This window comes from Pristis pectinata, chromosome 39, assembly GCF_009764475.1.
Source record: "Pristis pectinata isolate sPriPec2 chromosome 39, sPriPec2.1.pri, whole genome shotgun sequence".
Classification (NCBI taxonomy): Eukaryota; Metazoa; Chordata; class Chondrichthyes; order Rhinopristiformes; family Pristidae; genus Pristis; species Pristis pectinata.
The window spans coordinates 2,553,102-2,570,088 of NC_067442.1; the positions used below are offsets into that span (position 1 = coordinate 2,553,102).

The following is a 16,987-nucleotide window of genomic DNA, read 5'->3' on the forward strand; positions in this document are numbered from 1 at the left end:
GAGGGAGAGAGAGGGGAGGGAGAGAGAGGGGAGGGAGAGAGAGGGGAGGGAGAGAGAGGGGAGGGAGAGAGAGGGGAGGGAGAGAGAGGGGAGGGAGAGAGAGGGGAGGGAGAGAGAGAGGAGGGAGAGAGAGAGGAGGGAGAGGGAGAGGAGGGAGAGGAGAGAGAGGGGAGGGAGAGGGAGAGGAGAGGGAGAGGAGAGAGAGGGGAGGGAGAGGAGAGAGGGGAGGGAGAGGAGAGAGAGGGGAGGGAGAGGGAGAGGAGAGAGAGGGGAGGGAGAGGGAGAGGAGAGAGAGGGGAGGGAGAGGGAGAGGAGAGAGAGGGGAGGGAGAGGGAGAGGAGAGAGAGGGGAGGGAGAGGGAGAGGAGAGAGAGGGGAGGGAGAGGGAGGGGAGAGAGAGGGGAGGGAGGGAGAGGAGAGAGAGGGGAGGGAGAGGGAGAGGAGAGAGAGGGGAGAGAGAGGGGAGGGAGAGGAGAGAGAGGGGAGAGAGAGGGGAGGGAGAGGAGAGAGGGGAGAGGGGAGAGGGGAGAGGGGAGAGGGGAGAGGGGAGAGGAGGGACAGGGAGGGAGAGAGGGAGGGGGTGGAGAGAGGGGGCTGGCGGGAGGGAGGGGAGACAGGGAGGTAAGGACAGGGAGGAGGAAAAAGGCCCAGAGGAAGAGGTAACTGGGACGTGCTATGTTGGCGCTGGAAACGTGGCGACACTTGTGGGCTGCCCCCAGAACACTCGACGCAGAAGATGCATCTCACTGTGTTTCGATGTACATGTGACTAATAAAGAAATCTTATTTTATCTTCGAATGGTGTGTGATCAATGAGTGTGTCTGTCCCACTCCCTCATCTGCCAACTCTCCCTATCCCTAGCCCCCTCTCTCTCCCACCTCCCCTTCCCCCTCCCCTCTCTGCCTCTCCTCTCCACCCTACAGGAAGGGTGTGGGGGGCTTTGGAGAGGGTGCAGAAGAGGTTCACCAGGATGCTGCCTGGATTAGGGAGCATGTGTGCTCCCCTTTCCTCTCCCCTCCACCCCACCTCCCCCCTCTCTCTCCCCCTCCGTCTCCCTCTCCCCTACCTCCACACCCTTCCGGATTCCTCCCCTCTTACCCCCGAGCTGAGAACTATCACTCAATGTCCCCTATCTACACTCTTTGTTCCTGCTTTCAGGAATTGGACAGAGATTAACCTTCCAAGCCCAGGTAACGGATTTAACGATAAGGAATGAAATGTGAAGGTCTATAACTGAGTTTAAATCATGTGCGCACACCTTGTTTGCTTTGGAATGGACTATCCATCTGTGTAGTGTAACGTAGCACCTAGAACGGGGATCGGGCAAATGGGATTGCTGTAGATGGGGAACAGGGTTAGCAGGGATCTGATGGGCCAAAGGGCCTGTTTCTGTGCTGTACTCTCTGTGACCGCTGTTGAGGGAAGTGCATCTGATATCCATGAGAGATGGTAATCAGGATACTGCAGAGATCTCCACCATAATCTCTTAGCTCTGGGTGATGGTAAATAGATAGAGTAGACAGTCAGCACCTCCTTCCCAGGGCATCAGTGCTCAAGACGAGAGGTCATGGCTTTAAGGATATGGGTGGGAGGTTCAGGGGAGATGTCAGAGGGAGGTTTTTCACCCAGAGAGTGGTTGGTGCATGGAATGCACTGCTTGGGGTGGTGGTGGAGGCAGATACATTGAACAGGTTCAAGTGCTTGTTGGATAGGCATATGGAGGAATGTGAGATAGAGGGATATGCGGGAGGAAGGGGTTAGGTAGTGTGAGGGTGGACTGATGGACGGCACAACATGGTGGACCGAAGGGCCTGTTTTGTGCTGTATGGTTCTATGGTACTAAAGCACACGTGGTTTGAACTCAGCAGTGATGAGATATTGAAGAAGCAATCGTCAGAGACAGGATTTACAGTCTGCTCAAGTTGGTTTGGTGCACAGACATGTTGGAAGCAAACTCTGTTGAACTAATTGTGTGGGCTTCTCTCTGATGAGGTGACAGATTCCCCCCACAGCAACCTCCCGTCCCTCCAGCCCCGATCTGGAGAGAATAAGCCCCAGCTTCTGGGTTTTAATGTGTGCAGTTCTGGTCGCACCGTTACAAGAAAGATGTGGGGGCTTTGGAGAGGGTTCAGAAGAGGTTCACCAGGACGCTGCTTGGATTAGAGGGCATGAGCTATAAGGAGAGGTCGGACAAACTTGGGTTGTTCTCTCTGGAACGTCGGAGGCTGAGGGCAGACCTGATGGAGGTTTATAAGATTACAGGAGGCACAGATAGAGTAGACAGCCGGGATCTTTTCTCCCCAGGTGAGAGGGGGAAAGTCTCACCCATTAAGGTGAGATGGGGAAAGTTGAAAGGAGATGTGCGGGGCAAGTGTTTTACACAGAGAGCGGTGGGTGCCTGGAATGTGCTGCCAGGGGTGGGGGTGGAGGCAGATACGATAGAGGGTGTTAAGAGGCTGTTAGATAAACACATGAATATGCAGGGAACAGAGGGATACAGACCACGTGCAGGCAGAAGAGATTTAGTTGAATTTGGCATCGTGTTCAGCACGGACATGGTGGCCCGTTGCTGAGCTGCACTGGTCTCTGTTCTCTCCACAGAGCTGAAGTCCCTCACCCCGGAATCATTGCCCCAACAGCCCATCTCAAAACCCTGTAACTTCCCTTTTTCGTGGGCTGGCAGAGCTAGTATTTGATTCAGCTTCTCTACAATTTTGTTGATCTATTTATAGAGCCCAGCATCCTGTACCCTTTTAAACCACTTTCTGAAGCAGCCCTTCTGCTTTCAACTAGCTCTGCGCATCAAACCACCTCCAAACCTCTGCGAGTCCTGTTTACTTTTGTGTTCATTTCAACTTCTCTCCTGTCAAAAACTGCGACCAATTTCGTTCCACGGCGCTGAACTCCATCTGCCGCCTCTCTGCCCACTCTCCCCGACCAGGCTGTGTCTCCGTCCTGTTGCTGCCTGCCCCGCAGTTGGGTACGCCCCCATGCTTGGCCGGGCCGGCCCTTGGCGCGGTGTTAATGAACTTGCGTCGCGGCGTCGGTCGCTGGGGAGCCTCCTTCCACCTCAGAGGGCTACAACCCTCTTATTCCGTGACCCAATGCTGACAAGAGGGACAATGGTGAGGGAATATTGTGGGCAATGGGGCAGTGCTGATGGGGCATCCGAAATGGGTTGTTGTCACACTGTGGGAGGGGGCTCTACTGAGGAAGGGGCATTATTGAGGGAGTGTCACCCAGTGGGACCAGTGGTACTGAGTACGCGGTCCCGTTGAACTGAAAATGTGATTGTATAACTCCAAAGGTGCAGCTGTGGAGAATGTTGGGCAGTGGGGAGTGTGGGTTTCATCTGGAGCGGTGGGCTGGGGCAGTTTCCTTCTTGGAAGGACTCTCTTTCACCAAGTGGGAGGGACGGCACTGGAGTTTCATCACATGGACTGTTTGCTTATCTGGAGAAGGATCCCACCACACTGCCCCTTTACGGGACTAATTCCTGGTGTGCCCTGCTGGTTGTGTCACTGTTTATCGCACCTGGAGTGTTTTGAGATTCCTGACTGCGTAGTGCCTTGTCACGGTGGCTGTAAAGGCTCTAAGATGGCGGGGCCTCGGTCCTACGCAGCAGTTGCAGCTCCTGGAGGCATGGCTCCTGCGAAGACGTCACCTTTCAGTCTGTTGACCTTGTAAAAATGCTGCGCGCAGTACTGTGCCTCCGTCAGTCAGTCTGGATGGTGGTTTCCAGGCGATGTCCGAGAATATGGGGGGGGGGGGGGGGCGCAGGGCAAGGGTTGTTGCATTTACCTAGATGTTCGGTAGATTTGTGTTCTTTTTGTGGTCTATAATGGTAGTTGCTTTGTAGTGTGTGTGTAACATGTAGTAAAGACGTCCTGTTTGTAAAAAAAATTATTGGAGAAGATTCTTCAGAATAGGATCTACTCCCATCTGCATATGAGGGATAGGTTATGCCTTGAGTGGGTGATGTTGTGTACATGACTTCGGTAAAACTTTCAACAACGATAGGCCTCCAGCAGTTGAGGTGTACAGTATAAAAGCCAGGAAGTCATGTTACAGCTATGTAAGACTTGGAAAATTGTGTGTAGTTTTGGTTGTCACATTACAGGATGGATGTGGAGGCTTTGCAGCAGAGTTTCACTGGGATCTTCTCTGGATTAGAGAGTAGCAGCTGTCAGGGGAGGTTGGACAGACCTGGTGCGTCAGAGGCTGAGGGGTGACCTGAGAGGCACAGACAGGGCAGGTCGTCAGATTGTTTCCAGAGGGTATAAGCTTTAAAGTGAGAGAGCTTAAAGGAGATGTGCAGGGCACATTTGTTTACACAGAGAGTGGTGGGTATCTAGATCAGGCTTCCAGAGGTAGGGGTGGACACAGATGCAATAGTGCCATTTAAGAGGCTGTTAGAAAGACACACAAGTATGCAGGGAATGGAGAGAGCTGTGGGCCATGTGCAGGCAACAGGGATTGGTTCAGGTTGGTATGATGGTCAGCGCAGATACTGTGGACTGATCCGCTTGTTCCTGCCCTACAGCGCTCTGTGCGCTGTTCGTCAAGGAATAAAGGGAATCCCAGGTGTAGGAGCTGATGAGCTTGTTCGTGGATACCAGCACAATGTCTACACGTCCCACATGGGGAACCATGGGATGTATTCCACAAGCAGGAACCATGGATTGAGAGTTTGAAGACCCACAGCACGTCATCATGAAGCTTTGATGGGACACAGCTGCTGGTTCACTTCTCAACATGTCTGAACCATGACAGTGCACTTTGGATGCTCAAGGAACCACAATGTCACACGAAGAGCAAGATCGCAGAGAACCCAAATGCAGAACACCAGAACGAAAGTGGAGTCAGGATGCTTCCTCGGTACTGAACGCAGAACGGCATACAGAAGGAATCTTGCCTCGCAACTCTGAGTCCCGACACGGAAACAGGGTTTTCCAGGAGGAACAGCAAAACCGGGACTGCTCTACAGTTAACAGCTCTATCAGCCAGGAGATGAAGTATACCCAGAGATAGACCAATAATCTGGCAACCAGTGTTTGTGAAACCAGGGTTCTTATACTAGTCTCCTGATAGAATTCAGGTGTGTGTTATTAGGCAAATAGTAGTGAATAGAAACCATGTGCTGCTCAACAAGGCCCCATCAATGGGAAGAAGGGGCAGAATCAAGAACCAGCACTCGGAACCATGACACAAGGTTCAAGGAGTCACTTTGTCAATGTGGGGAAGTGCATTAAAACAGAGGGAAATTTTTGAGGATTGTTGGGACGAAGTGAATTGCCCGCCCAAGGAAACTCAATGGGCCAACTGGTCCCTTATCTTTCTGAGATATTTGAGGCAAAGGGAGGGATTCGAACTGTCCACAGAGCAGGACCCAGTGAGTGTGGAGAATGCTGGGAGATCTGTACTTGCTCAGAGTGAGTTAGGACACCAGATCTCTGCAGAAAATGGTCCACATCCAACCTCAAAGACCTTCAGCAGGGACTGTTGAAGATTAACATGAGATTACCTTGGAGAAGTGCCAGGAGGAAGTACAATTTCCCGATCATTGTCCGATCCCAGATATTCTGTCAGTTTCTCACCATCAGGATCTGAAAGAGAGAACAGTTCTCTCCTTAAAACCTCTCCTCTTGCCTGGCAGCTCTGGGGGAGACAAACTGTCTTGTGGACAGTCTGTGGATAACTGCTTCACTGTGTAATGGGCGGTTCTTTACAGTGTTGAGAAGGTCAGACATTTATCCAGCTCCTTTTGCAACCTCAGGATTCCCAGTGACATTCACAGACAACAGAGGACTTCTGCGCTGCACTCTGATTGAAAGGCAGCAGCCAATTTGTACAATTTATGTCTTATGGAGTCACCAAGGAGGATTGCAACCACAGGGTGCATTACAGTCGTCGTGTGACTGACCCAGGATCTGTCGTACTGCGAGGTAATGGCTCCACAGTGCTGAGGCAGTTCCAACACTTCCTGTCCTGCTGCCTTCGTGTGTCTTACCAAGAAGGGTTGATGTGACACTGTCCTGTCCCAGAAGCAAATTAGCCACCTGATACTGAACAAAGGAGTGGCATTTCTCCAGTGTAGATTTGAGAGAATATGTGCCCCTACAACATTGCAGTGTTCCCTCAGCACCGACCCTTTTATAATATAAACATATGTCTTTCTTTATTACATATTACACATGCACTACGAATCAACTACCAGCACAGAAAACAAAAGAACACAATTTTACCAAACATCCAGGCAAGGCAACAACACTCACCGCGCAACCCCCAACCACCACCCCCCCTCCACCCAGTCATGGACTCAGCCAGGAAACCACTGTCCAGACTGACTGACGGAGGCACAGTTGTGAATCAACAAATAGTATGACAATATTACTATTACATACGCACTACAAATTAACTCCAGCACAGACCACAAAAGAACACAATGCTACTGAACAGCTAGATCAACGCAACAACACTCGCCTCGCCACCCCAACAGTCTCGGACATGGCCTTGAAACCACCGTCCAGACCGACTGACGGAGGCACAGAACTGCGCACAGCAATTCACAAAGACAACAGACTGAACGTTGACGCCTCCGGGAGCTGCAGCTGCTGCGTAGGACCAAGGCCCCGCCATCTTAGAGCCTTTACAGCCCGCCATGACAAGGCACTATGCAGTCAGTAATCACAAAAACACTGCAGGTGTGATTAAACAGTGACACAACCAGCAGGGCACACCAGTAATTAGTCCCGTAAAGGAGCAGTGCGGAGAAAGGAGAGGTGGGAACCTTCTCCAGATAAGCAGATAGTCCGTGTGATGAAACTCCAGCGCCGTCCCTCCCACAGCGCTCGGAACACAGACACCAACACCTGGCAAAACAGAGTCCTTCCAAGAAGAAAACTGCCCCAGCCCACCGCTCCAGATGAAACCCACACTCCCCCACCGCCCAACATTCTCCACAGCTGCACCTTTGGATTTATACAATCACATCTTCAGTTCAATGGGAGAGCGCACTCAGCACTGCCCCTCCGACAGTGTGGTGCTCCCTCAGTACTGCTCCGCCAACACTACCTCAGTATACATGGTCACTGATACAGACCGTGGGCCCAGCCTCAATAATAAGTAGGAACCTTTGGAAGGATTGACTGCAATGGACGTGGTCAGGGTCCCGCCGTTGGTGATGAGCACCAGCTACTTTGTGGCATTACTTACCCGGGCTTAAACTTGCCTGGAGTCATTGGTCATTGCCTCTGCAGCAGCCTCTGAGCAGGCAATCAGCTGACCAGTGGATAACGCTGGTGTTAAATTAGAATGGGGAAACGAAATGAGGAAGTGTCCCTTCTGCAGGCCAGTGACTAATGTGGGAGCCCCACACTGGTTGGGGGTGGGTAGATGGTGGTGCTGAGGGACACTGATGGCCTTCATGATCTCCACCCTGCCCCAATTCTAACCCCTCACTTATCCACTGATCACCATCACTCCACAAGGGACCCAGGTGCTGCTGGACATCATGATCTGAAATTCCCGTTTCACCTGTAGGATGATATCCCTCAGTGCAATCCTCTTTATCTTTCCTGCCCGACGTCGAGCCATGTGGGATCCCACCATCCTACGCTGATGGCTTGGTCATCTGGCGTTGGCCCTCCGACAGAGGCACCAGTGTCCATGCCTTCAGCTGCCCGAGCTCTGGAATTCCCCTCCTAACCGTCTCCACTTCCTGCTCTCTCTCCTTTAAACAGCCCACTTTGAGTTTCAGGTCCCTTGTCCCAATATCTCCTGATGTGGAATGATGCTAAACTGCATCTGAGAAAACCCCCTCCCCTCCCAGATGACTGGGGTATGGGGGAATAGTTCAGTACAATAAAAACCTTGAGTAAATTCAGTGGCTGCTGGTGATGTCAGACGAAGATCGATATCGCGGAGAACCCGAATGCGGAACACCGGTCCGAGACTGGAGTCGGGATGCTTCCTCAGTACCGAACGCTGGATGACGAACCGAAGGCATCTTGCCGTGGGACTCTGAGTCCCAACACAGAAACAGGGTTTTCTAGGAGAAACCACAAAACCAGGACTGCTCTAGAGTTAACAGTTCCAGAGACGAAGTATACCCAGAGATAGACTAATAATCTGGCAAGCTAGCGTTTGTGAAACCAGGGTTCTTATACTAGTCTCCTGATGGGACTCAGGTGTGTGTCATTGGGCAAATAGTAGTGCACAGAAACCACGTGCTGCTCAACAAGGCCCCATCAATGGGGATAAGGGGCAGAATCGAGAACCAGCACTCGGAACCATGACAGTACCCCACCCCCACTCAATGGGAGCCTCCAGGTGACCCACTAGGCTTATCCGGATGGTTCTGATGGAATTCATGAATGAGGGAGGGGTCCAAAATGAAGGAGTGAAGAACCCAGCAACATTCCTCCAGACCGTATCCCTCCCAGTTGACCAAGTATTGCAGACTCCTGCCCCGGCAGCACACATCCAGTAAATGCTGGATGGTTGGTTGGTACGCTGGGTGGTTGTCAACGATCCGGGGGGTCACAGAGGGGGCTCGGCTAGAGGGCACAACAGACTGCTAACCACCGGCTTCACCTGGGAAATATGGAAAGTAGGATGTATCCTCAGAGCTGTAGGCAATTTGAGCCGGACCATTCTGGGATTGACAATCCGCTCAATCTCAAAAGGTCTCAAGAAACGAGGGGCGAGTTTCTTGGGCTCATCTTTGAGGGGGATGTCCTTAGCTGAGAGCCAAACCTCCTCCCCAGGCTGGTACTCCGTGCAGGAACCCAACGACGATCGGCAATTCTCTGGTTGCAGTCGGCAGAATAGAGCAGGGCTGCACGTGTCCTCCCAGACCTTGCGGCGATGGCAGAGGTGGTCCTGAACTGAGGGCACAGTGATATCCCCTTCATGTATGGAGAACAGAGGGGGTTGGTAACTGAGTGAGCATTCGAAGGGGGATCTTCCAGGGACAGTGCAGACCAGAGAGTTGTGGGCGTACTTGACCCAAGCGAGGTGGGTGTTCCACGTAGACAGGTCGTTTGCCGTTATGCAGCGTAGTGCTGTTTCCAAATCTTGATTTGCCCCTTCCGTCTGGCCTTTCGTCTGTGGATGGAACCAAGACGATAGGCTTACAGACGTTCCGAGGGCCTGCCAAAAGGACATCCAATACTGCAGAGACGAACTGGGGACCCCGGTCGGAAATAATATCTGCAGGGATTCCATGGAGGTGGAAGACGTGTTGGACGACCAGGTCGGCTGTCTCCTGAGCTGTAAGGAGTTTGGGAAGGGCCACAAAATGCACTGCTTTGGAGAATCAGACCACTATGGTGAGGACAGCTGTGTTCCTGTGAGAAGGGGGCGGTCCTGTGACAAAATCCAGGGCGATATGGGACCACGGACGGCTAGGTACGGGTAAGGGACGAAGCAGTCCAGCAGGTGGTCGGTGGAAGGCTTTTCCAAGGGTGCAGACAGTACAGGCAGAAACAAAGTAATGACTATCAGCGTCCATGGAGGGCCACCAGAAGTGTTTCTTCAGGAGGAAAAGCATCCTATCAATCCCCGGATGGCAGGTGAAACGAGAAGAATGTCCCCACTGAAGAACCTGAAACTGCATGGACTTGGGTACAAAGAGGCGGTTGGGTGGTCCATTACCTGGGTCAGGTTGGGTCTGTTGGGCTTGCTTGACTATGGCCTCAATCTCCCAGGTGAGGGCCACCACCACACAGGACTGGGGTGGGGGGGGGGGCGCGGGGAAGGATGGTCCTCCTCAGTAGTGTATTGCTGAGAGAGAGCATCGGGCTTCCTGTTCTTGGACCCAGGACGATAGGTTAACGTAAACCTGAACCTGCCAAAGAATAATGCCCACCGGGCTTGGTGGGAATTCAGGCATTTGGCAGTTTGGATATGTTCCAGGTTCTTGTGGTCTGTCCAAACGATAAACGGATGCTCTGCTCTCTCTAGCCAGTGCCTCCACTCCTCTAACGCAAGCTTGACTGCCGGTAACTCCCGGTTCCCCACGTCGTAATTATGTTCAGCGGGGGACAACCAGCAAGAAAAAAAAGCACAAGGGTGCAGTTTCTGATCCAAACCGGAGCGTCAAGAGAGTGTCGACCTCCGCAATGAATTGACTGGAGGGGTCTGGTTAGACCAGGATGGGGTAGGACGTGAAGCGTTCCTTCAGCTCCGAGAATGCAGAGTCAGCTTCGTCCCAGCGAAACGGGGTCGTAGGTGAAGTGAGCTGAGTAAGGGGCGCCGCCACCTGACTATAATCCCTAATGAAACGGTGATAGAAATTCACAAACCCCAGAAACCGGAGTTGTTTACGTGTTGTGGGTCAAGGCCATTCCGCCGCCGCCCCGGATCTTCTCAGGATCCGCCCTCACTCGTTCGCTCTCAATGATGCATCCTAAGAAGCTGACGGAGGAGACACGGAATTCACGTTTCTCAACCTTGATAAGGACCGTTTTCCCCAAAGCCTCCGGAGGACCTGACGGACATGCTGGGTGCGTTCCTGCTTGAGAAGATCAGGATGTCATCCAGATAGACAGACACAAATCGATTTATGAAGTCTCGTAGGACATCATCGATCAGAGCTAGGAAAACGGCAGGAGCATCGGTGAGGCCAAATGGCATTACCGGGTATTCGAAGCGGCCGAGAGGGGTTTTAGGTGCTGTGTTCCATGTGTCTCCTTCCCTTATTCTGACAAGACGGTAGGTGTTTTGTAGATCTAATTTAGAGAATATGGTGGCCCCGTGAAGTAGTTCAAAAGCAGAATTGATGAGCAGTGGGTATTTGTTCTTGACAGTTATGTTATTTAGGCCCCAGTAGTTGATACACGGACGCAGTGAACCATCCTTCTTCCCCACAAAGAAGGACCCTACACCTACTGGGGAGGAAGAGGAACAAATAACGCCTACTGAGAGAGATTCATTGATATACCCTTCCATTGCTTCCCTCTCTGGTCGGGACAAGTTATATAACGGACGGGTAGGTAGCAGAGCTCCGGGGAAGAATGTCGATTGTGCAATCGTCTGGCCGGAGTGGGGGCAGGGAAAGAGCCTGTTGCTTGCTAAGTACTTGCCCCCAGGTCATGAAACTCCACTGGGACCCTGGACAAGTCTGGGGTTTCAGCAGCTGACGAACTAGGGGTAGCCTGTACTGGAGAAAGGGCCGACTGGTGTAGCAGAACGGACTCCAACTGACTATCCTGCTCGTGGCCCAATCGAGGTGGAGACTGTGGCAGCTCAACTAGGGGTACCCAAGGACCATCAGCGTCTGCAGGGAGGTTATCAGGTGGAATGGGACCTGCTCCCTACGGTCCCGTGATCAGCAATGACAGCGGAGGTGTACGGTGCGTGACTCTGGTCAACAGTCTGCCATCTAGTGCCCAAACTTCTAGAGGGGTACTCAGTGGCTCCCAAGGAATCCCGGCCCAGGAAGCTATGTCTTTGCCCAACAGATCTCCCTCGGCGCCAGAGTCCACCAATGCAGAAAGGGACAGGGACTGTTGGAGGTGCATTATGGTAGCTGGGATCAGCGTCCGGTTCTGGGGGACAAAAGGGAAAGTTGCCTGGCTCACCAGGACACCCCTCTCTACTGGTGAACCCTCCCTTTCGGCCGAAGGGAGCAAATGGCAAGAAAATGGCCAGGCTGACCACGACAGAGGCAATTCCCAGCTCTTAACCTCAGACATCGTTCGGTGGGAGAAGGGTGGTTTCGTCCCAGCTGCATTGGTTACTCTCCCAGGATGGAGCAATCGACCAGGTCAGGAGCACCTCTAGGAGTGGAAGGACCAGAGAGGCTCGGGCTAGGAGAGGCTGGGAAGGTGAGCTGTGGGATGAACGGAGGTGTTGGACGGACCATCCTCTCGCTGCCATTCCCAGAGTCGGTTGTCCAGCCTGGTGGTTAGGGAGATCAACACATCCAGGCTGGTTGTCTCATCCCTTGCCATCAACTCATCCTTTACCCCGTCGCCGAGGCCTTGCCGAGAAAACCCCCGGAGAGCCTTATCATTCCACCCCAAGTCAGCCACTAATGTCCAGAACTCCACGACACTGCTGGAGCCCTGACAGAGGGCGAGTAGTTGCTTGGCTGCCTCTCTACCCCTGGCAGGATGGTCGAAGACCTTTCTCATTTCTGCAATGTGTGAAAAGAAGAGCAGGTCTCCGGCTGATTGTCCCAGATGGCAGTGGCCCATCCTAACGCACTTCCTCACAACATCCCCACGACAAATGCTATCTTGGATCTATCGGTGGTGTACATGGAGGGCCACTGCTCAAACACTATGAGCATTGTAGCAAGAAGGACCAGCACTTCGCCAGATCCCCAGTGTAGGGTTCTGGGTCAGGTATGTGCAGTTCCTTGGGTGGTTAGGTCATTGAACCATAGGGTGATGCTCTTACAGATTGTCCAGGCTGGTCAGATGGAGTTCCCAGAGCAGAAGAGCAAAAAGTCAGCTGACCTGTTCACTGATCTGCCCAACAGTCACTGATAGGGTAAAGAAGTAATCTCCCAGAGCTGCTGGTCATGCCAGCCCAGAAGTGCATCCTGGATGGTGAAGGCCTCTTGCAGGGCATTCATGTCCACTGGGTCCATGTTGGGCCAGATTATTCTGTCACAACATCACAAAGATCAAGATCACAGAGAACCCAAATGCAGAACACCAGAACAAGACTGGAGTCAGGATGCTTCCTCAGTACTAAATGCAGAACCAAAGGAATTTTGCCTAAGGGCTCTGAGACAGAGTCCCAACACAGAAACAAGGTTTTCTAGGAAGAAACCAGGACTGCTCTAGAGTTAACAGCTCTAAGCAGCCAGAAGACTTTAAACCCAGAAATAGACCAATAATCTGACAACCAGTGTTTGTGCAACCAGGGTTCTTATACTAGTCTCCTGATGGAACTCAGGTGTGTGTCATTAGGCAAATAGTAGTGCATGGAAACCATGTACTGCTCAACAAGGCCCCATCAATGGGGCTAAGGGCCAGAATCAAGAACCAGCACTCGGAACCATGACAGGTGATTGAGGTATCTCCGGATGTTCTGACACCTGGGGAACGAGCTCTCATTGTCCCTCGTGTTTGGACACCTGGTTGGAGAGAACTTGTACTGATGCCAACACAGGTAGGAGCCGAGGTAAACTACGGATCCAGCGTAGTTCGATGTCTCTGATAATCAAATCATTAAATAAATCTGGAGTTTTAAAGATAAAATCTAGTCTTAGTGACCATAAAACTATCAGATAATTTGGTTCACTCATATCTGCTCTCCTTACCCTGCTGAGAGGTGAGTCCAGCACCACCGCTGTGGCTGCTCCTGAACTGCCTCTGTCTGGGGGCGATTGACGGTGGGCAATTAATGCACTTATCTCTACATCCGGTGAACGGATTGATAAAACGCCACCTTGGTTGGAACAGCACCCATCCTGCAGGGATGTGGTCACTGCTCACGGAGGTTGCCTGGAGCTTCGTGATCAATGAGTGAGTGTCAGACTGATTCCGATCCAGCCCATCGTGCGTCTTCGGACCTCACACGATTTCTCATTGAAAGTGTCTACACAGGTAGACAGGGGGCAGGCACAATAGTGTAGGGGCAGACACGGCAGTGTAGCGATTAGCGTAACGCTATTACAGCGCCAGCGACCTGGGTTCAATTCCGGCCGCTGTCTGTAAGGAGTTTGTACGTTCTCCCCGTGTCTGTGGGGGTTTCCTCTGGGTGCTCCGGTTTCCTCCCACATTCCAAAGATGTACGGGTTAGGAAGTTGTGGGTATGCTATGTTGGCGCCGGAAGCGTGGCGACACTCACGGGCTGTCCCCAGGACACTCCACGCAAAGAGACGTATTTCACTGTGTGTTTCAACGTGCATGTGACTAATAAAGATATCTATCTTAAGAAGGCTTATGGAAAGCTTGCTTTCATTAATTGAGGTATTGAGTATTGGACTCAAGAAGTTACGATGCATCTCTATAGAACTCTGGTTAGGCTGCATTTAAGTATTGTTTGCATTTCTGTTCATCTCACTACAGGAAGGGTGTCGAGGCTTTAGAGAGGGTGCAGAGGAGGTTTACTAGGACGCTGCCTGGATTAGAGGGCATGTGCTATCGGAAGAGGCTGGGCTCTCTTCTCTGAAGCGGCAGCGGCTGGGGGGGTGATCTGTCGGAGGTGTACAAAATTATGAGAGGCATAGATAGGGTGGACAAGCAATATCTTTTTCCCATTATTGAGTGATCCAATACCAGAGGGCGTGCATTTAAGGTGAGAGGGGGTAGGTTCAGAAGAGACGTGAGGAGTAAGTTTTTTACTCAGAGAGAGTGGTGGATGCCTGATAGGGTGGTGGAGGCAAATTCACAGGGGGCTTTTATCAGGGGCTTGGATGGGCACATGAGTGAGAGGAATATATGGGCTTTCGTTAGGTAGGAGGGATTAGTTACATTGGCACAACATTGTGGGACGAAGGGCCTGTTCTGTGCTGTACTGTCCTATGTTCTATTTCTCCCTTGCGCTCCCTTCTCACCACACAAGGCTTATGGACATCCATTTGGACAGACCCTCAAGCTTCAAGCCTGCTTAACAACATCCTGGCTGAGATGACGGCACGGTAGCATAGTGGTCAGCACGATGCTTTACAGCGCCAGCGACCCGGGTTCAAATCCAGCCGCTGTCTGTAAGGAGTTTGTACGTTCTCCCCGTGTCTGCGGGGGTTTCCTCCAGATGATCCGGTTTCCTCCCACATTCCAAAGACGTACGAGTTAGGAAGTTGTGGGCGTGCTATGTTGGTGCCAGAAGCGTGGCAACACTTGCGGGCTGCCCCCAGAACACTCTATGCAAAAGATGTGTTTCACTGCTTCGACGTGCATGTGACTAATAAAGATCTTATCTTATGACTGTAACTGCAACTCCTGGATTCCCATCTACCCCCGATAACCTTTCACTACCTCTTGCTGATCAGGTAGCTATCTACCTCTTGTCTTAAAAACTATTCAAAGACTCTGCTTCCACGGGAGATCCACAGTCACAATCCTCTGACGGAAGATATTCTTCACTGCTGTTCTCTGCACTGGGAATGTTCTCCCGAGGCCACCCAATGTCATGGGATGAGGGCAGCGGACGCTCGGGAATGCCGTCCAGGATGGTATCCTCCACCCCCCCGCCCCTCGGAAATCGCTTTCCCTTTGTCACTGCTGGGTGTAAATCTTGGAACTCTTGTCCCCAACAGCAGCGCGGGAGCACCTTCCCCACACGGACGGAGGTGGTTCAAGGAGGCGGCTCAGCCCCAGCCGTCAATAAACACTGACACTGCCCGCTTCCCGCGGACCCATGAGTACAAAATATTCTGGACTGCTGAGAGGTTAATTAGGGTTTGGCGCACACACCGACCTGAGGGACTGCTGACAAAAGGGAAATTAAACAGAGGGAAGAACTATTTTGAAGATCTGATCATCAAAGTCGTCTGTAAGGAGAAGGTCACAGAAAAACGAGGTACAGGCACTGCATAAAATGATACAGCATTGTTTATTTTTCCTTTCCTGCCCTTGTTCCCACTATTTACACCTCCAGAGAGATAATTAACAAGTATTCACCATCCGCGAGGTGATGTTGCAGCTCTGTAGAACTCTGGTCAGACCACACTTGGAGTATTGTGTGCAGTTCTGGTCGCCTCGTTATAGAAAGGATAGAAACATAGAAAACCTACAGCACAATTCAGGCCCTTCGGCCCACGAAGTTGTGCCGAACATGTCCCTACCTTAGGGATTAGAGAGGGTGCAGAGGAGATTTACCAGGATGTTGCCTGGAATGGAGAGCATGTCTTACGAGGATAGGTTGAGCGAGCTAGGGCTTTTCTCTTTGGAGAGGAGGAGGATGAGAGGTGACTTGATCGAGGTGTACAAGATGATAAGAGGCATAGATCGAGTGGACAGTCAGTGACTTTTTCCCAGGGCGACAGTGGCTAACATGAGGGTACATTATTTTGAGGTGATTGGAGGAAGGTATAAGGGGGATGTCAGGGGTAAGTTTTTTTTTACACAGAGAGTAGTCGGTGTAGGCAGAGGTTGTGGGAGCAGATACATTAGGGATATTTAAGAGACTCTTAGATAGCCACATGAATGATAGAGAAATGGAGGGCTATGTGGGAGGGAAGGGTTAGCTAGATCTTAGAGCAGGATAAGATGTCGGCACAAAATTGTGGGCCAAACGGCCTGTACTGTGCTGTAGTGTTCTATGTTCTATCTATACTCTCCTGGACAGGATCAACAACCTTGGTCTCCACCCTGTCACCGACAACCCCTTTGCTGTCTCCACCTTCCCCTCTTTGCAACCTGAAACACCTTTGTTTTTTCTTTAAACATTTCCAGTTCTGAGGGAAGGTCATCGACCTGAAACACTAACTCTGTTCCTCTCTCCACAACGGATGTCTCACCTACTGAGCATCTCCAACACTTTGTTTTTTTTTCAGGTTGTCTGTATCTGCAGTTTTTGGGCATTTGGACGGCAGATCCTAATCTCACTTTAAAATTCTGAAAGGCTACGATTGCAATTCTGCAAGCAAGGCTCTTTCATCCACCTGTGATATATGACAAATTATACACTTGCAGGTCCCAATGTCTCCATCCACGCTTCTAATGGCAAATGCCCATGTGAACACTTCTGTAATAGCACCCTCCCACCAGCAGTGTTGCTGCCTCACCCATCTCCAGTGCTTCAGCCAATTCTGCAAAGAACCTCCCAATGTCCAACAACTCTCAGTTCCCCTGCTGCCTACCTCAAACTTTTCTCATCACGAAGCTTTGAATGGTAGAATAAAACCAGAATATTGCATGAACACAAGCAGAACACTGCAAGACTTTAAATCAGCGAGCAAATTATCCCCAATCTGTCCAGGTCCAATTCCCTTCTCCTTCTCCTTCCCCCCACCCCCTCAGCTCCCCGACCCTGATGTCTGAACATTTGAACCCATCATCTATAAACGGGGACATGAATCACAG

At 51.6% G+C, this 16,987-nt stretch overlaps 1 protein-coding gene across 4 annotated transcripts in view; it reads right to left on the reverse strand.

The window, feature by feature from the left end:
- Window positions 1–7,253, reverse strand: part of LOC127587228 (B-cell receptor CD22-like) — a 33,765-nt gene extending 26,512 nt beyond the window's left edge. For 3 of the 4 annotated variants that reach the window (XM_052045486.1, XM_052045485.1, XM_052045483.1), the window contains exons 1-2: window positions 7,215–7,253; window positions 5,524–5,605 (exon numbers count right to left, since the gene is read on the reverse strand). The gene's annotated coding sequence lies outside the window, so the exon portion shown is untranslated. The remainder of the gene's footprint in view (window positions 1–5,523; window positions 5,606–7,214) is intronic. The other variant, XM_052045484.1, reaches the window with a different exon arrangement.
- Between the last annotated feature and the right edge of the window lie 9,734 nt (window positions 7,254–16,987).